Genomic DNA, 21771 nt, shown 5'->3' with positions numbered 1-21771 from the left:
ATTATTTTCAAGTAGAAACAAGGGGTCTTGTTACCGTCTGGCATACGTTTTGTAGGTTCATTTTATTTAAGATCGATAAAAGAATGTTGTTTTAAGTCGGATCCTCCGCGAAAATTTTTGCATTAGAGTTGCACATCAATTTTTGTTGACTAAATTTTGATTCTAAAATGTAGACTTTCACGGCCGGAAGCGAGCCAGTGGGTGTGTTGGACCTTCCATCGAGCTACAGACCCCCTTGAAGATGTCTCCCGCAGACGGGGACGAAATGTTGGGAATTAACACAGAATTCATCAACCAACTACGGCATAACAGCCCGGATAATTATAATGGACATAAATTTTGATTAATGAAGATTTACTGAATCTAACAAATATAGCTTACGTAAATATTAAGGACAGTCAAGAGCAGTGCCATGCTGTGCTCCTAGAGACTGTAAATAATGTAGTGAAGGTGGCTTCATAATGCTAGTATTTCCAGAAAATGAAGAAAAATCAAATACAGTCGGCAGTGAAAGATAACGAGGAAGGCGAGCACCTTAATGAGGACTTGTGGAAACACTTTATGTGTAATTGTTGCTGTCTAACCAAACATTACGTTGTATCTACTAATACTCAAAAACTGTATGTGTTTCGGTGTACAATTCGTCTTCTAGTCAAGACATTATGTTGTATCTACTATTGTTCAAAGACTTGTCTGTATTGCAGTGTACGATTCGTATGTTGCTGTCAGAAGAGTAGAAAGAAAAGGAACATTTTTACTGCAAACAATTGTAATACTTTGACTTTAGAAGTAGGTCTACAGACATCGTTGAAAATATTTATTTCGTGCGTTTTACACTGTTTCTCATCAATAAATGATGGTTTATTTTAGCATATGAGTTAATGGCTCACTGGCCAACTGCCATATTACTAATCCAAACATCTCGGGTTCAGTAGTCAGTCCGCTCCACATTCTTTTCACTTATCGCTTCCTACACTTCTGACACTCACTTGTTAATGTTAACAATTTCATTTGTGATTTTTTGAGACATGATTGTTGTAATGGACGCAATTTACAGACTGCACATTTTTTATTTACAGACTTTTTTTATTGTCCTTTGTTCAAAGTCACAGTGCAAATGAATGATTATGGAAAATGAAGGGTAAGTAAAACAAATCCTACAGCGGGATATTTAGCCAGAGCGTATAACGTGGATAATCAGTTACCTGTTATGTTTTACTATTGACTATTTTTGTCAATATAGGAAGTATAGATGTTTCGTTGGCAAAAATAAGCCACTGTACATTTTCCCTGTTCTTTATGTTTTATTGTTTGTAAGCATCAGTGCAGAAATACGTTTAGATTCCCCAGTATATGTGGAAGTTATTACATCCATGGTGACTCATCAAAAACACCTTATCCAGAGACGAAAGGAAGGTAATCAAAGCTTTGAGGCTACTAACTTTCGTGAGAAAAAATCCCAATGTGAAAAACTGAAAACTCTTCATAGCCTCTGAAATAAAACAAATGGTACTTTTTCTGGTCTCTTTGCAAAACGTCAGGGAAGCTGTGACAGATGACGCATATTTTTTTCGAGCCATTAGTCTTCAAACTGATTCGATGCGGTCCGCCATGAATGTCTCTCCTTTGCCACCCTCTTCATCTCAGTGTAGCACTTGTAACTTATTTCATCAGTTATTTTCTGGATGTAGCCAGCCTCAGCTTTCCTCTACAGTTCTTACCTCTACAGTTCGTTCTAGTACCATGGAAATTATTCCATGATATGTTAACGTATGTCCTATCATCCTGTCCCTTCTTATTGTCAGTGTTTTCCATATATCCCTCCTCTCCTCATTCCTTACTTTATTAGTCCACTTAGTTTTCAACATTATTCTGTAGCACCACATCTCAGATGCTTCCTTTGTCTTCTTTTCCGGTTTCCCAACAGTTCATGGTTCATTACCATACGGTGTCATGCTCCAGACGTACATTCTCAGAAATTTCTTCTCCGAATTGAGGCCCATGTTTGATACTAGTACACCTCTCTTGGCCAGGAATGACCTACTGCGTGCTAGTCTGTTTTTTATGTCCTCCTTGCTCCGTTTGTCATGGCTTATTTTGCTGCCTAGGTTGCGGAATTCCTTAACTTCACCTAATCCGTGATCCCCAATTCTGATGTTAATTTTCTCTCTGTTGTCGTTTCTGTATTTTACTCCCCATTAAATATATGTTCCCACAATACATTAAAGGTGAAAAAAATGCTAATTTTCGTTTGAGGAGATATGGCAAGTGTTTTCTTTGCAGTAGTTGTAAGAACCTCTGGGTCCACTGTATCGTTGGTAACTTTGACTGCGTTTTCACTGGACAAAAATAGTCTCGCTAGGATATTTGACAGTACTGATCACGCTTAGATGATTGAACTACTGCCCGTTTTGTGTGTGCATCGAGTTTTACTGGTAGCGAAATTTCATTCCTGGAACAAAAAAGTAAAAATGAAAATGGTATACTTCTATTTATTTACTCTGTAAAATTTCATTTTCATGCCATCAGAATTTTACAGCCTCTCATGGGCAATGGGTAAGCTCCACAAAGCAAGATGAAAAACACATTTAGATCGTGACACCGTAAGGATATCATTTGTAATACAAGTAATCTACGAGGATTAACTCTTTGAATTAAACGTTTCTGCTTTGAAAAGTTTATGTAACTACGTACTTGAATGCCCTCGATAATATTGTAGTTTTTAAAATTTTAAAAGCAATTTTAAGATGGCTGAAATTCACGTGAAAGATGGAGTAGATAGAGATCACGTACAACTTGTAGAGTACTAGTTCTCTAGCAGATGGTTGTTGAAAATCTCTAAGGGGACTATTTCGGTACATGGTAAATCAAGAGGCGATTGACGATCAGCCTCCATCCCATGGTTCATACTACCAGGAATTAGGTGAAAAAATTTCTTTAATACAGTTCTTAACATTATTACATTTGTTTTTTATAAAATAACTTTTGCTGCAGCCAGTGACGGCCTTTTTTATTTATTCTGCGCGACGTGTTTCTGGAAATAGTTCCCATCATCAAGCGCGGTTTTTTGTATTATGGCATTTATGCCTGATGTTTGCGGTGTAATACCTGTTTCCTCATTATGGTGCCTTTCTATAATGCATAAAAACATGCGCTATTTTGTAATTAACGATGAATCTTTCTTTACAGTTTGTGGTGAATTTGGGGAAAAATTCTTTTACTTGCGTTTTTCTTCTAGTCTTCTCATGCAGGAAGTCACACATTTTATAACTTACACATTTCAAAGTGCACGGTACATGATAAAAAGAGAAAGGTATAATAACAAATTTTGCAGATTTGTGAAGCTACAGATCGTCCACAGAGTATGTACGAGGGTGAGTCAAATGAAACCCAAATTTTTTTAAAAAATATTATTTATTGTGCAGAAGTGGTACAAAGCTGTATCACTTTTCAACATAATCTCCCCCACGCTCAATGCAAGTCCTCCAGGGCTTACGAAGTGCATAAATTCCTTTAGAAAAAAATTCTTTTAGTAGTCCGCGCAACCACTCGTGCATCGCGTGGCCTACCTCTTCATGAGAACGGAACTTCTTTCCTCCCATTGCGTCTTTGAGTGGTCCAAACATATGGAAATCACTTGGGGCAAGGACTGGTGAGTATGGTAGATGAGGAAGACACTCGTTTCCGGTTGGTGGAGGTGAACCCAGGTTTCGTCCCCAGTAACGATTCTTGCAAGGAAGCCATCACCTCCTCGTTCAAAGCACCGAAGAAGTTATTCACAAGCATCAACACGTCGTTCCTTCATTTCAGGAGTCTGCTGCCGTGGCACCCATCTTGCAGATACTCTGTGAAACTGGAGCACATCATGCACAATGTCATGTGCTGAAACATGACTAATCTGTAAACATATTGCAATGTCATTCAGTGTCACTCGGCGGTTTTCCTTTAGTATGGCTTCAACTGCTGCAATGTTCTGTGGAGTCAGAACTCGTTGTGCCTGACCTAGACGAGGAGCATCTTCCACTGAAGTCACACCATTTGCGAACTTCCTACTCCATTTGCAGACTTTCTGCTGTGCCAAACATGCATCACCGTACTGAACCTTCATTCGTCGATGAATTTCAATTGGTTTCGCACCTTCACTACGCAAAAACCGAATAACAGAACGCTGTTCTTCCCTGGTGCAAGTCGCAGGTGGGGCGACCATCTTTATACTGATACTCCGACGGCATGTGTGCATCTGCATTACGCTGCCACCTACAGGCCATTCTGCATGCTGTTTGTAGCACTCTTACCAACATACAAGATAACGGCGCGAAATTTCGATTTGTTATTACAAATTCAAGGTTTTCATTTGACTCACTCTCGTAGGCTATTCTTAGTGATGACGATATTTTTCGTATGTAATCTGAATCATTACTGATTTGCGTATTAGGTACAAGCGTACTTATTTCTCGTATCACTATTTTATTTGTTTTTTAAGTATACTAAAGAAGCATCTGTCAAAATTCTGTGAGTGACTTTCCAGATTTCCAGTTAATATTTTACCTTCTTCTTTTTATATTGTGAAAGTATCTCCAGTACTTCCACCAGACCTATTTCATGACCCTTACTTAATCGATGGAGTACTTTGACATTTGTCTCTACATTCCGATATTCCAGAAGCTGAGTATGGATCATGATCGCGAATTACACTTCTGTTGTAGTGTATTACGTGTAGAGAATCCAGTAAGTTTTAAGGACATTTGCAAGCATTTGTGGTATATTGACAAAGTATGGAATGATAGACATTCGTTTATTATTTCTTCTACAGTGTGGTCTGGATCTACATTGACTTTGCCCAGAACTAAGTCAAGCATGGAATAGCTAGTCATTAACAACTAAAATCAGTTTCACCGGTTATTTCTTGTTGTATGTTTACTTGCTTTCAGGGTATTTTACTTACCGTACGCAGCACTGATATGTATGCTGCTTGTCTGTGAACGTTTGGGTGACACGAAAAGCAAGAATTGTGGCAACTGTATATTTCCTATAAATTAAAAATGCGTATGTAGTGTTCTGTCGTGTGAAGGGCTTATTTCAATAGTGGTACAAGTCCATTACCTCCACTTTTCTGCCTATAATGCTAATGATCCAAACAAACAAAAAGAAAGGTTCATCTCTAGCAAGAAGCCATATGCTTGAATATTTCTGGTATCTCAACTGCAGATTTTTCAGCGCTCAATTAACTGTAGGACTCTGTATCTGAAGATGAACAAAAACGGACTTGTACCACTATTGAAATAAGCCCATCATGTGATATTTAGGTCAAAGTAATAGATACTTGTGTCTTTTTCATGCTCTACTGTTTATGTTGTTTTCTGGTGTAGACTACTGATGTACTTAGATCCACTATGTCTTTAGCGTCAATACACCAAGATTATTTAATAATATATTTTAGTTAATCAAACTTTGGAAAATTCATCAATATAGTCAATTACTTGAGAAAGAAAGTTAAAAACATTTGCCCCTTTTTTCTAACATATAATTTAGTATACTCCACGTAATAGGGGCGCCACGTGGAATGATCGTACCGTAGCGTTGGATCTGATCTAAGAGAGTTGTGAAACTATGTATTAATTTATTGATTTGAAGAGACGAATTCGGTGCGATGTTTTTAGGGTTCTGTAAAAACGGAACCCTTAATAGGATAGCTTTGTTGTGCGTTCGTCCGTCTGCTTGCCAGTCTGTCTGCCCGACAGTTGAGAGCATTTTTTGTCAGGAATGAGTAGACGTGTGCAGTTCAAATTTCTATTATAAATTAAGGTCTATGGTCTCTTGGCGGTATAAAAGTTTTACGATTGTAAGGCAGTTCATTCAAAAGATACGGTCATTTATGTCACGTATTTAGAAATTCGAAAATTGACACATCAAAACCTATAGGGTGCTTTCCATTGACCCAGAATCATGGAATTTGGCAAGACGCAAGGTTTTCACAGTACAAGTAAATAAAAATTTAAAGAATTCTTAATTTGTAATTATATAACAAGAAAAATATTTTTTGTCATTTTTATCAGTCTGTCTGCTTGTCTGCCTGTCTGTTTTAAGACCCTTTTTTCTGTGGAACAGTTGGGCGTAGCAAGTTCAAATTTAAGGCATATACTAAGGTCTACGGTCCCTTGGCTGTGTAAAAATTTTAAGCTTCTAAGTTAACGTGTTAGGCAGATATGACCATTTATGTCACATATATTGATACTCAAAAACTCAATTAGCAAGAGGTATAGGGTATTTCCCGTTGACCAAAAATCACGAAATTTGGCAAGAAGCAAGGTTTTACAGTACAAGTAAAATAAAAAATCCGGTAATTGTTGGTTTGCAATTATATAACACAAAAATATATTTCATTTGTCATTTGTTATCCGACTTCAAACTTGAAACTGAAACGGTCTCGAAAATTTTAGGATCCCTGGGATCGATATCTTGCCAGTATCATGGAGTGACTAAACTGTCTATACACATAATTAAGTTTGTACGGAATCCTCAGTGCGCGTGACCTACTTGCACTTGGCCATTTTTTTTTAAACAGCGGTGAGCAAATTATTTTTCGATTAAGAGGTGGGAGACTGAAAATGCAGGGTAGAAACTGTATTGTACTGCGTAACTTCCCTGATAAAGGCGAACTGAACCCTCTGTGAGTCGCTATGATGGAGGTGGATTACGCCATTTCGCTAGTAATATAACAACGCTCTTTCTCGTAGATTCGAGCTTCAGTAAATTACCGCTGAAAGATTTACTACGACTAACTTCGGCGTGGTACACCGTACCTATGTGGTAGTTAACGTCTACATGGCCTGATTATCACCAATAGACATTCTCCGTCTCATTAGAAATGTCGCGCCTTTCTTTCGTCGCAAGAGAATGCAGGAGAATGAAGAAGTGCTATACAGAAAAAAACCTGTGTGCATTAGGTGATACGCTGCCCGGGAAACTGTTCCCTGTATACGTACGTCAACACTTCCTCACCTCCTGTTCACGGCAGTAAATGATTACAAAGTGAGAAGATTTCTCTTACGCCTCCTTACCGTCAAGCTTGGACAAGAACATAGTGCCATCTATTAGCACTTACTAACATAATACAGCTCGTTTGCATAAACAAGCACATTTTGACTCTCTTGATGGAGCCTGTTTATCACTCCAGCAGTAAGTTGCGCAGTAAGCGTCAGGAAGATATGCTGCCTTTGCTTCCAGGGCGAGCACGAGTAAAAACGTTCCACGTCTGTGCTGTTCACTCCTATCCGACAACTCTCAGCTACACTGAAGTGCTACTCTCACACCATTTTAGTGTCTCACCGTAGTTTATGGTACTGCATTACTTTTCTACTGCATTGCAACACTGTATACTGTACGTCAATCGACGTCGTTACGTCTGTGAAGGTTCTACGCCCTGTCAATGTTTTATGAGAGTTTAATTTTGCTTTCAATCAACTCAGAGATGCTGATATTCTCCTTAAAAAATGAAGTTTTCGAAATAGAAGAGTTAATGTAAGCGCGAAGGTTATCACGGGCAGTGTCAGTTCTAATAAACGTCCTGAAGAAGACCGCAGTAAGTCGATCGAAACGTCGACAAATTAGCTGTTTTTGTAGTTACAGTGACACTGCCAATATCCAAAATTATTTTATTCAAAACTGAATAAATACTTTTTGATTTTAAAACAAAGCAACCTCATGTGAAAAACGATTTCATGCAAAAAGAAAACTTACAATTATTACACTAACGGAGGTGCCATGATTGCTGAATGGATAATGCAGAGAACTGCAGAAATAAAAGCTGATGAAGTACGGTACTCGAACATCAATTCTGGCTTGTAAGACGTCGAGTTATCAGACAAGTCATTTGTTAACACAGAGAAAGCCTTGGTAATATTAGAATACGAAACGTCCTGGCAGATTTAAATTTTGTGCCAAGACCGGTTCGAATCCCGGACCGATACACAAATTTAATTTGCCATGAAAATTAAAATCAGTTAGTTAGTTAATTACTTAACTGTTCCATAGATTATTTGAACGATTCTTTTATGGAAATTATGTCGAACGAGTCAGTTTACAAGAGAAGTATACATGATAAGTGTTAACATTTAATAAACTTTCAGAATTCTGTTTGAAATTCCACCAACCCCACAAGAGCTTTTGTTTTTTGGAATTTTTATGATAGAATAAATTTGAGTGGTGCTACTTCTAGCTGCTTAGGGTGTCGTGGAATGCAAATGCAGGAATGGTTCCTTTGAAAGGGCACGGCCGACTTCCTTCCCCATCCTTCCCTAATTACCTCGCTGTTTCGTTCCCTCCCACCGATCAACCAACCAACCAACCAACGAACCACGAATTCCTTAAAGTAGTAAAGGAGTTTTGCTATTTGGGGAGCAAAATAACTGATGATGGTAGAAGTAGAGAGGATATAAAATGTAGACTGTCAATGGCAAGGAAAGTGTTTCTGATGGAGAAACATTTGTTAACATCGAGTATAGATTTAAGGGTCAGGAAGTCGTTTCTGAAAGTATTTATATGGAGTGTAGCCATGTATGGAAATGAAACATGGACGATAAATAGTTTGGACAAGAAGAGAATAGAAGCTTTCGAATTGTGATGCTACAGAAGAATGCTGAAGATTAGATGGGTAGATCACGTAACTAATGAGGAGGTATTGAATAGAAAAGGGGAGAAGAGTTTGTGGCACTACTTGACAAGAAGAAGGGACCGGTTGGTAGGGCATATTCTGAGGCATCAGGGGAACACAAATTTGGAGGGCAGCGTGGAGGGTAAAAATCGTAGAGGGAGACCAAGAGATGAATACACTAAGCAGATTCAGAAGGATGTAGGTTGCAGTAAGTACTGGGAGATGAAGAAGCTTGCACAGGATAGAGTAGCATGGAGAGCTGCATCAAACCAGTCTCAGGACTGAAGACCACAACAACAACAACAACAACAACAACAACAACCTTTCCCATCTTTCCCCGTTGTTTATTTCGTAATGTAGCACCAGACATGTCATCACGAGAAGTGTCTCTTTTGTCCGACAGAACAGACACCACTCAAATATATACGTGTCGAGGTGCTTCATGAATAATGACTGCAGCTCCAGCCAAATGGGCAAACAGCTCTTCTGGATTGTCTGTCTGCGCCTCGTATACCTAACGTTTCATCTCTACAAAAACGAATCCGTAAGGGTGAAGTCGAGAGAACGTTGTGGCGACGGTACTGATCTACGCCTCTCAATCCAAAGATTGGGGAAATATTTGTCTAAATGGTTCTCGACATCAGTAACCTCGTCATGCTGGAACTATAGAGTTGCCACAATGGCAGCGGGATATTCTGTATATTCTAATAGCACTTCATGAAAAGAAAAAAAATACTAAAATTTCCTCCAGCCATCGTATTAGGCAGTACATGCGACCCAATCAGATGGTCATGTTATGCAATCATTAACATGCTCGTGTCAGTTGTGCATTGATGTAAACAGACGACAATTTCAGTTACATCAGCTTTCTCTTGTGCCTCTGTACCGCGTCGGCGCAGGATCGGCATGGTTATTTACGGATTTGGTATGGTTATTTGTAAGAGGTGGCCGAATGCCATTGCTGTCGAGACTTCGTTACCGTCAGGGGCGGATCACGTGTACACTAACTGTTTGCGTGAAGTGTTATTTATATGGAACTAAGCGAATGTTTACTAAGTTTTTATGAATCGTGTAACTGAGGCGGGACTCGGTCATAATCCCGGTATTTATTGGAATGTTGGAAACGGCCGGCCCTCGGTCGATAATACTTTGGGCGGATTCGATCTGGGGCCCGTCTCAGAGATGTGACAAAAGTCATGGGGCGCCTCCTAACATCCTGTCTGATCTCCTTTTGCCAGACGTAGCGGAGCAACTCGACATGGCAAGGACTGGAAGTCCGCTGCAGAAATATTGCGCCATGCTGCTTCTGTAGCCGTCCATAATAGCGAAAGTGTTGCCGGAGCAGGCTTTTGTGCACGAACTGAACTCTCAATTATGTCCCACAAACTCATGATGAAATTCATATCGGGCGATATTCGTTGTATTATCATTCGTTCGAATGGTCCAGAACAATCACGAACAATTGTGGCCCGGCGACATGGCGCTTTTGTGTAATATTTGCATCGTTTTTTGGGGGTACATGAAGTCCATGAATGTCTACAAATAGTCTTGAAGTAACCGAAGATAACAATTTCCGTGCGCCTGACCGAGACTCGAACTCGGGACCTTTACCTTACGCTGCCAAGTACTCTACGATCTGAGCTACCCAAGCACGACTCACGACCCGTCCTCACAACCTCAATTCTGCCAGTACCTTGTCTCCTACTTTCCAGATTTCAGAGAAGCTCTTCTGCGAAACTTGCAGAACTAGCACTCCTGGAAGAAAGGATATTGCGGAGACGGGTCGTGAGTCGTGCTTCGGTGGCTCAGCTGGTAGAGCACTTGCCCGCGAAATGCAAAGGTCCCGACCTCGAGTCTCGTTGCGGCACACAGTTTTAATCTGCCAGGAAGTTTCATATCAGCGCACACTCCGCTGCAGAGTGAAAATCTCTTTCTGGAAACATCCCTCAGGCTGTGGATAAGCCATGTCTCCGCAATATCCTTTCTTCCAAGAGTGCAAGTTCTGCAAGTTTCGCAGAAGAGCTTCTGTGAAGTTTGGAAAGTAGGAAACGAGGTACTGGCACAATTGAGGCTGTCAGGAGAGGTCTTGAGTCGTGCTTGGGTAACTCAGATGGTAGAACACTTCCCGCGACAGGCAAAGGATCCTTGTTCGAGTCTCGGTCCGGCACACTGTTTTAATTAGCCAGAAAGTTTCATATCAGCGCACACTCTGCTGCAAGGAGAAAATCTCATTCTACAACCATTACCATTGAGTGATCGTTTTAAGTGGACCAGAGGACCCAGCCTATTGCATGCAGGTACAGCCAATACCATTATGGAGCCACCACGAGCTGCCACAGTGTCTTCTTGGCAACTTGGATCCATGGTTTCGTGGGGTCTCCACCATACTTGAACCCTACATTCATCTCTTACCAACTGATTGGTTGGTTGGTTTATTTGGGAAAGGAGACCAAACAGCGTGGTCATCGGTCTCATCGGATTAGGGAAGGATGGGGAAGGAAGTCGGCCGTGCCCTTTCAGAGGAACCATCCCGGCATTTGCCTGGAGTGATTTAGGGAAATCACGGAAAACCTAAATCAGGATGGCCGGACGCGGGATTGAACCGTCGTCCTCCCGAATGCGAGTCCAGTGTCTAACCACTGCGCCACCTCGCTCGGTCTTACCAAGTGAAATGAGGACTCACTTGAGCAGGTCACTGTTTTCCAGTCGTCTAGTTTCCAGCTGATATGGTCACGAGCCCAGGAGAGGTGCTGCAGGCTGTTTCGTGCTGTTAGTCGCGAGTCTGCTGCAATAGCCCAATAATGACAAATTTCGCCTCACTGTCCTAAACGGTACGTTCGTCATACGCCCCACATTAATGCCTGCGATTATTTCACCCGGTATTGCCTATCTGTTAGCACTGACGACTACACGCAAACGCCGCTGCTCTCGGTCGTTAACTGAAAGTCGTCGGCCATTACCTCGTCAGTGGTGAGAGGTAATGCCTGAAATTTGATATCGGCGCACTCTCGAGGCTTTGGATCTCGGAACATTGAATTCCCTAACGATTTACAAAATGGAATGTCCCATTCCGCATCGAAGTCTGTTGTTCACATGAATCACTTGAGTACAAATGGCACCTCCACCAATGCACTGCCCTTTGTACCTCGAGTACGCGATATTACCGCCACCTGCATGTGTGTATATCGCTATTCCATGAATTTTGTCACGTCAGCATAACACGCACGGCTGTCAGGATGGCTCGCATTTTCAGTAACAACTCCACAAAAAGGTTCATTACAGAGAAGTTGGAACATCGTCTTTGAACATCATTAGCTCAAAACTTCGACTTAGAGGATGCACCTGTTCATTTTTCTCCTATCTCTTACAAACACCGAAATTCTGAATACGCAGAATTTTTACACCCATTATAGACAAGTCGCAAAGTTAGGGAAACGTAGACAATGCATGACTACCTGGAGGGGATCGACAGTTGATGAAGGGACTGGCAGTTGGCCCTCTACATTAACAAACGTAACGTGTTTCGTGAAAATAGAAAGAAAGATCCTTTACGGTTTTATTACGCAGTTGCTGTACAGTCACGGGAAACAGTCACGACCTTTACCTATCTGTGAGTACGCGTACGGAGCGATTTAAAGTGGACTGACCACTTCATACCAATAGTATAAAAGGTAGAGCCCACACTGAAACTGACTCGAAGAATCCTCAGGAAGTGAAGCTTGCCGACGAAGCAGATAACTTGCGACACCCTCGCTCGATCGATGCTTGAGTATTGCTATACAGTCTGGGAACACTAACAGGTACCGAGCGAAGTGGCGCAATGGTTAGCACACTGGACTCGCATTCGGGAGGACGACGGTTCAAACCCGCGTCCGAACTTCCAGATTTAGGTTTTCCGTGATTCCCCTAAATCGCTTCAGGCAAATGCTGGAATGGTTTCTTTGAAAAGGCACGGCCGATTTCCTTCCCCATCCTTTCCTAATCCGAGCTGGTGTTCCGTCTCTAATGACCTCGTTGTCGACGGACGTTAAACGCTAATCTCCTCCTCCACTAATAGGTAACAAGAAAGTAACTACCTCGTAAGACTGATAGAGTAAAGTGAAGAGCAACGCGTTTCGTCAGAGGTTAGTTTAGTACACGTGAAAGCGTCTGAGATCATCAGACTCCACTGGCAGACGCTAACACCAATCCTTATAAGTCTGAGATGACTGATTCACATTATAGGTACAAATTAATACACAAATGACAGATTACTGAATTGTGCATAATCTCTAACTTGGACAGTTTACTGCGGTATGGAAGGTCCGCTTAAAGTAGTCGATTCACATCCTTTAAGCATTGTGGTAAGTAACCAAAGAATGCCTGAATTGTTGAAATTTGATATCACCTTGAGAGATTTTGGTAAATGTAATCATCAAAAGTACTCTCTTGATGTGAAATGGGAACTCGTACACTGTCCAGTTTTGACTTCTGTCAACGAGGCATGTACTTTTCATGAAAGTTTTATATAGTTACACCATAAACTGTTGTTAAAAACTTGAAGTTGCTACTGTTTTTGGTCATATACATGGACCACATTCTGGCACACGTCAAAAATTCTTTATAGCTTTTTGGTTTCTGATGCATTAAAAATTGTTGCATTAGTATTATTGTCAACAGGCAAGCATTAGTGTTGATATTACATGTCACTAATACACGTTATCATAATGGACACACCCGCATTTAGTTGCACAATGTGTATTAGCGATATGTAGTATCAGTACCGATGCTTGACCATTTAAAATAATATTAAGGCAACAGTTCATCAGAAAGCAACATGCTATACCGGATTTTTTTACTAGCATCGGAAGCAGGTACATGTGTACTGACTGACAAGAAAAATTGAGCCCCCAGAAGGCGAGCGGGAAACGAACTTCAGGGGCTGAGAACGTATGTGATGCTATTCCAGGCAGAACAAAGTCGAGTCAAATTTATAAAGAGTTTGACACTGAGTCCATTTATCGCTACGAGGTGCACAACCTATGGACCACAACTGTTGTAAATAGCTGTAAGCGTACTGGATAGCGGCAGTGGCACGGATTTGACGACCGAACAGGTCTCACACAAGTTCTGCTGCGGAAATTTCTGGGGATCTTGCTGGCGTTGGGAGTACCTCAACATCAAGCACGTGGTTCATGGTGCCATGTGCCACGTGTCGACCAGCAGCGTTCTGTTGAAAACTGACTACGAGGCTGTCACATGAAAGGTAACACATGAGGATGCAGGATGTCCGTGATGTACCATTGAGCAGTGATCTCCCTCAATCACTACCAGCGTGACCTGAAGTCATACACGATGACGCCAATAGTAATACCAAAGTGTCTCTCCAAAACATTTTCCCAGGTGGCCTCCATAATCGACTACCAGCCAGAATAGTGCAGAAGCTAGAATCAGCGCTGAACACAATGCAATGACGTTCACCAGCACGTCATGCTTCCGGGAAACGGCATCACTCCTGACGGAGCCATTTGTATTGTGGTGTTAACGGCAGCCTGTCCATGGGACGGTATTTTCCGATTGCTGCTATAACTGGAGCCACGAAGACGGCGGTGGAGTTTAGGCTTATTCTCTGCACTTCCGTCTCCGACAGCCGATGAGCGTTCAAAAATGGTTCAAATGGCTCTGAGAACTATGGGATTCAACTTCTGAGGTCATCAGTCCCCTAGAACTTAGAACTACTTAAACCTAACTAACCTAAGGACATCATACACATCCATGCCCGAGGCAGGATTCGCAGCTGCGACCGCAGCGGTCGCGCAGTTCCAGACTGAAGCGCCTAGAACCGCTCGGCCACTCCGGCCGGCATGAGCGTTCAGTAGCGTTTTGAACGCTCTGCTGAGAATGTCGCAGCCAACGCGAGCATTAAAAGCGTACCGTCCTATTTAGCACATTTTTATTCCATTTGTTGGGAGTTGCCGCGGTGAAAGACATGATACACAGGTTCAGCATGTGCAAAGCACGTGCATGGGTGTACCGTAACTGTCGCATGGGGTCGACAGAACCTGGCGTTATGGCTTTGCACAAAATTTTCATTTCAGTCTGCATATCCACATCATAGACATTTGGGATTTGAGAAGGTCTCTGTTACTTTTGTGTTAGCAGAAGAGCCAAAACCGTGTTACGAGTGGAGGCCGAAATGCACGCGATTTAGCTCACGCAGGCTGGCGTGAAGAGGGAAGAACTATACTGACGTGAGCTCTGTAAAATGACAAGGAATGAGAATTCAGAAAGCGGACCTAATTAGTTTGATACTTAACTTTAACCCATTAATGATGAACGTCGCTCTTGACGGTACATGATTCACAATATTATCTGTTCAGAATACATTCTTGAAGTAATTATAGTAACTGAATATGGCGCCTTGCTAGGTCATAGCAAATGGCGTAGCTGAAGGCTACGCTAAACTGTCGTCTCTGCAAATGAGAGCGTATGTAGACAGTGAACCATTGCTAGCAAAGTCGGCTGTACAACTGGGGCGAGTGCTAGGGAGTCTCTCTAGACTAGACCCGCCGTGTGGCGGCGCTCGGTCTGCAATCACTGATAGTGGCGACACGCGGTCCGATGTATACCAACGGGCCGCGGCCGATTTAAAGGCTACCACCTAGCAAGTGTGGTGTCTGGCGGTGACACCACAGTTACCATACACACACAAAGAACAAGCTGGTACAGGAATGCGTATTCAAATACGGAGATATGTAAACAGGCAGAATACGGTACTGCGGTCGGCAGCGCCTATATAAGACAGCAAGTGTCTGGTGCAGTAGTTATATCGGTTACTGCTGCTTCAATGGCAGGTTATCGAGGTTAAGTGAGTTTGAACGTGGTACTACAGTCGGTGCACGAGCGATAGGACACAGCAGCTGCGAGGTAGCGCTCGAGTGGGGATTCTCCCGAACAATCATTTCACGTATGTATCGTGAATATCAGGAATCTGGTAAAACATTAAATCCCCGACATCGCAGCGGCCGGAAGAAGATCCTGCAAGAACGGAACCAACGACGACTGAAGAGAATCGTTCAGCGTGACAGAACTGCAACCCTTCCACAAATTGCTGCAAATTTCAATCCTGGGCCAATGAAACATCATCGATATGGGTTTCACAACCGAAGGCTCACTCGTGTACCCTTGATGACTGAACGAAACAAAGCTTTACGCCTCGCCTGGGCCCGTCAACACCGACAATGCACTGTTGATGAGTGGAAATATGTTGTCTGGTCGGACGGGTCTCGCTTCAAATCGTGTCGAGCGGATGGACGTGTACGGGTATGGAGACAACCGCATGAATTCATGGATCCTGCATGTCAGCAGGGGACACTTCAGGCTGGTGGAGGCAGTGTAATGTTGTGGGGCGTGTGCAGTTGGAGTGATATGGAACCCCCAATATGCTTAGATACGACTCTGACAGGTGGTACGTATATATGTATCCTATCTGACCACCTGCATCAATTCATTTCCATTGTGCATTCCGACGGACTTGGGCAATTCTAGCACGACAATGCTACAGAGTGGCTCCAGGAACATTCTACTGAGCTTAGACACTTCCGCTGGCATGAACATTATTGAGCATATTAGGGATGCCTTGCAACGTGCTGCTCAGAAGAGATCTCCACGCTCTCGTACTCTTATGGATTTAAGGACAGCCATTCCGGATTAATGGTGTCAATTCCCTCCAGCACTACTTCAGACTCCATGGTACCTCGTGTTGCAGCACCTGTCCGTGCTCGCGGGAGCCCTCAAGGAAATTAAGCATATGAGCCAGTTTCTTTGGCTCTTCAGTGTAGTTTCATCTGATTTAAGCACCAATGCCTGGGTTTCCGGTAGGATCACCTATTTCGTTCGATGCTGAGGTGGTCTTCCAATAAACTGGAGTGCCTCTGCAATACTCTTAGAGTTTATGTAGAATACCGAGTGGGCTGAGGCTTGAATGGGAATTTTGATTAAGGAAGGAGGCGTGCTATGGTAGCCCTTGCAGTTGTGCAAAGCCACTGTGCCAGGGTGGCGTGATGATTAGCGCATCTGCCTAGTCAGCAGGATACCTGGCTTCTAATCCCGGCCTTAGTACGAATTTTCATTCGTCGCTTTAGTCTGTATATCTATAGTAAACACATAGGCTTCAGAAACGAAGGAAGGTAAATAAACATGACATAAGAAATATGGGTCCCCAAATATCGAAATAAATCTATTAACTTACACTGATAAGATATGCTTAGCCAATGCAAAATATTATAAGAAAACAAAGATGATCGTGTGGCACATTAGTTACAGCCGTACCGCCATCCTCTATACCGGGTGGTTATAATTAAACTTTCCCTATTTAACACGTTATAACACGGAACCTTATTGCCGTACGAGCACCGAACTTGATAGTACTCGTGTCCACAGTATGGGGTGCATGGTATCCATGTGCCACAGCGCCACTGTCCAGTTCCAACTATGGCTACCAGGTGACGTGATCAGTTATCGTGATTCATAGTCTCACACACCGGACCAGTCACAGTGCACTTGGTGATGTGTCAACATGAGCTTGGACAAAAGGAGCACGGCATTATTGGCGTAGCTCTACTATCGAAACAACAGCAATGCTCCAGCTATACTTCGAGAATATCACCGGTTGAAAGGATTATGGAGAGGTCCTCTTTCTCCACCTGCTGTGCGGAGCATGATGAAGAAGTCCAAATCAAGTGGAGAACTGGGAGTCGCTCCGGGAAGAGGCCGGCGACTAGTTGCGCCACAGGTCGTTGATGAAATAACTGTTGTTATGGCAGACAACACTGTGCAGAACTCCTCATCGTCAGAAAGTGCGCGTTCTGGTATCCGTACAAGATGCATATCAGACGGCAGCTTGCATCACGGGACGAACAACGACGTCTTGACTTCGCTCTCCACTTTCTCAGAAGGACTGAAGTTAACGAGGGCTTGGCCTTGGGCCCTGCGAACGAATTCCTCTGCATTGTGAACGTGTCACCGCATGGTGTGGCTTCACGGCTATGTTCATCATTGTCCCATTTTTTTGAGCAGGTTGGAGCTCAAGGACCAAGTACGTGCGGTCTGACTGGCGGGCGTTACTGCGATACGCTTCACCAGTATGTCATGATGGGGCCCCACCTCGCAGCGCTCGTGATGTTCACCTGCTTCTCCGAAACACATTTGGAAACGATCGAATGATCAGCCGATCGTTTCCAAATGCTTGGCCGTCTCGATGACCTGGCATCACTCTCTGTGATTTCTGGTTGTGGGGCTACCTCAAGGACAGGGTTTACCACACATGTGCTGATCTGAAGCGCACCATATCAAAAGAGGTAGCCAGCATACCTACGGACATGCTTCGTTCTGCTGGACACTGATGAATGCCATATCAAGTCCCTTTTGTAGCGTAATGGTAACGGTATGTAATGGTATCATGTACCGTAGCAGCACATTAAACTGAAGTGATACTGCATTGAACATGTAACACGTCAGTCTCAGTTGCAAATAGAAACCAATCTTTACCCAGGTTCCAGCCAAAATAATTTGGCCTTCTTCAGAAGCCAGTGACACTAAACTATTGCATGCCAAAATTTTGCCATGTCAAGTCTCAGCTGCTCTCGCGGCCTACCGACCACGTCTGCGCAGTGGTGCCTAATGGTTCTGTCCAGGCCAAGTATTGTAGATTTATGACTGGTTACAACGGTGCTACAGTTTTATACCTGACATGGCCAAATTTTGGCATGCAATAGTTTAGTGTCACTAGCTTCTGAAGAAGGTCAAATTATTTTGGCTGAAACATGGTTAAAGATTGTTTTCTATTTGCAACTAAGGCTGACGTGTTACATTTTCAGTTACCACAGTTGCTAACAGGGCTGCACAGCGTTAAAAATTCTTGAATCTACACTCCTGGAAATTGAAATAAGAACACCGTGAATTCATTGTCCCAGGAAGGGGAAACTTTATTGACACATTCCTGGGGTCAGATACATTACATGATCACACTGACAGAACCACAGGCACATAGACACAGGCAACAGAGCATGCACAATGTCGGCACTAGTACAGTGTATATCCACCTTTCGCAGCAATGCAGGCTGCTATTCTCCCATGGAGACGATCGTAGAGATGCTGGATGTAGTCCTGTGGAACGGCTTGCCATGCCATTTCCACCTGGCGCCTCAGTTGCACCAGCGTTCGTGCTGGACGTGCAGACCGCGTGAGACGACGCTTCATCCAGTCCCAAACATGCTCAATGGGGGACAGATCCGGAGATCTTGCTGGCCAGGGTAGTTGACTTACACCTTCTAGAGCACGTTGGGTGGCACGGGATACATGCGGACGTGCATTGTCCTGTTGGAACAGCAAGTTCCCTTGCCGGTCTAGGAATGGTAGAACGATGGGTTCGATGACGGTTTGGATGTACCGTGCACTATTCAGTGTCCCCTCGACGATCACCAGTGGTGTACGGCCAGTGTAGGAGATCGCTCCCCACACCATGATGCCGGGTGTTGGCCCTGTGTGCCTCGGTCGTATGCAGTCCTGATTGTGGCGCTCACCTGCACGGCGCCAAACACGCATACGACCATCATTGGCACCAAGGCAGAAGCGACTCTCATCGCTGAAGACGACACGTCTCCATTCGTCCCTCCATTCACGCCTTTCGCGACACCACTGGAGGCGGGCTGCACGATGTTGGGGCGTGAGCGGAAGACGGCCTAACGGTGTGCGGGACCGTAGCCCAGCTTCATGGAGACGGTTGCGAATGGTCCTCGCCGATACCCCAGGAGCAACAGTGTCCCTAATTTGCTGGGAAGTGGCGGTGCGGTCCCCTACGGCACTGCGTAGGATCCTACGGTCTTGGCGTGCATCCGTGCGTCGCTGCGGTCCGGTCCCAGGTCTACGGGCACGTGCACCTTCCGCCGACCACTGGCGACAACATCGATGTACTGCGGAGACCTCACGCCCCACGTGTTGAGCATTTCGGCGGTACGTCCATCCGGCCTCCCGCATGCCCACTATACGCCCTCGCTCAAAGTCCGTCAACTGCACATACGGTTCACGTCCACGCTGTCGCGGCATGCTACCAGTGTTAAAGACTGCGATGGAGCTCCGTATGCCACGGCAAACTGGCTGACACTGACGGCGGCGGTGCACAAATGCTGCGCAGCTAGCGCCATTCGACGGCCAACACCGCGGTTCCTGGTGTGTCCGCTGTGCCGTGCGTGTGATCATTGCTTGTACAGCCCTCTCGCAGTGTCCGGAGCAAGTATGGTGGGTCTGACACACCGGTGTCAATGTGTTCTTTTTTCCATTTCCAGGAGTGTATATTATTTCTCTTCCCCATGTCCTTGACATTAATGCTGCCGAGTTTGGTACTAGTACGGTAATTAGTTTCCGTGTTATAACATATTAAATAAGGAAAGTTTAATTATAACCACCCCGTACCTCAGAATTATACAGTTGTAGGCTCCTTATAAGCTACACGTTGTAGTGAATGAAGAATTTTAGTAGAGCTCTTTTATTTAGCTGCGAATAATAAGATGGTAAGAATATAAAACCTTGACAAATGAAGAATGCCACCTAAGGTCCTGTCCCCAACAGTCACTACTTGTTTTTGTATTCGTATCGTCAGCGGATGAGAAGAAGCTGTCCAGCTGGTGAGGCAGTCTGGAGTGCTGGACAGGCGGTGAGAGCACCTGGGAGCCGCTTGTCTAAGCAGTAGCCTCTCAGACCTGCACAGCCAGCGGACCGCGCCCGCTTTCAGCAGGCGAGTCACGATCCTAACTGACATTTAGAGCCCCACGAAGGCTGTCAGCCGGGTCTCCTCGGGCCTTACAGCCAGGTGGGTCCGCTTCTTGCACGGCAGCTAGAGAGCTACACCGCTTCAGTCGTAACCACTTTGCACTTGAAACAATTCTCGCTGATAGCTGTTCTTCCAAAAGCTATTAGCGCCCGCGAACCATCTCGTTTTCTTCTGGCGCGTGTTAACGATGTTGATATATAGAAAACAAGGTTCCACAGCTTTTGAGTGCGGGGAAGCCTGAGATCAGCTATATTTAAGTAGTGCTATTTTGTCAAAAAATCGGGATACATGCGAATACGACTCGTGACCGAGGATTCCGTACAGACTTAATCATGTGCATTGACAGTTCGTCCCGGGAATAGAGAATCACGACGATTTTTGCCTCTTATTGCCGGCCGCGGTGGTCTAGCGGTTCTGGCGCTGCAGTTCGAAACCGCGGGACTGCTACGGTCGCAGGTTCGAATCCTGCCTCGGGCATGGATGTGTGTGATGTCCTTAGTTTAGTTAGGTTTAAGTAGTTCTAAGTTCTAGGGGACTTATGACCTAAGATGTTGAGTCCCATAGTGCTCAGAGCCATTTGAACCATTTGAACCTCTTATTGATATCGATGCTGACAAGGTATACATCTACCCGATACTGAGAGAAATGGATCTTAACACATGGTTAGACAAACAGTTGCATAACAAATGACAAAAAATACTATTTCATATGACATAATTATAAATTAACAAATTTCGAATTTTCTCCCTTACTTGTAGCTGACTTCTTGCCGAATTCCCGATGCTAGGTCAACGGGAATTACCTTGTAGATTTCGCCAGCCGCTGTGGCCGAGGGGTTCTAGGCGATACAGGCTGTAACCGCGCCACCGCTGCGGTCACAGGTTCGAATCCAGCCTCGGGCATGGATGTGTGTTAGGTCCTTAGGTTAGTTAGGTTTAAGTAGTTCTAAGTTCTAGGGGACTGATGACCTCAGAAATTAAGTCACATAGTGCTCAGAGCCATTTGAACCATTTTTTGAACCTTGTAGATTTCGATGAGTGAGTTTGCCAGAATCAAAGTATGTGACATAAAAGGCTGTATCTTTTCATTGCATTAACTTAGAATCCTACATTTTAACACGATATATCTACCCGTTACAGAGAAAAAGGGGTCTTAACAGGTGGACGGATAGACAAACAGTCGGTTAACAAAAGACATATTTTTTCCGCCTGATACAACTACAAATTAACAATTTGCGAAATTTTTTCTTTAGTTGTGCTGCGAAACCTTGCTTCTTGTCACTTTTCTTGATTCTAGGTCAACTGGAAGT

The sequence above is a fragment of the Schistocerca nitens genome, chromosome 7 (assembly GCF_023898315.1).
Source record: "Schistocerca nitens isolate TAMUIC-IGC-003100 chromosome 7, iqSchNite1.1, whole genome shotgun sequence".
Taxonomy (NCBI): Eukaryota; Metazoa; Arthropoda; class Insecta; order Orthoptera; family Acrididae; genus Schistocerca; species Schistocerca nitens.
This window is presented reverse-complemented; position numbering follows the sequence as displayed.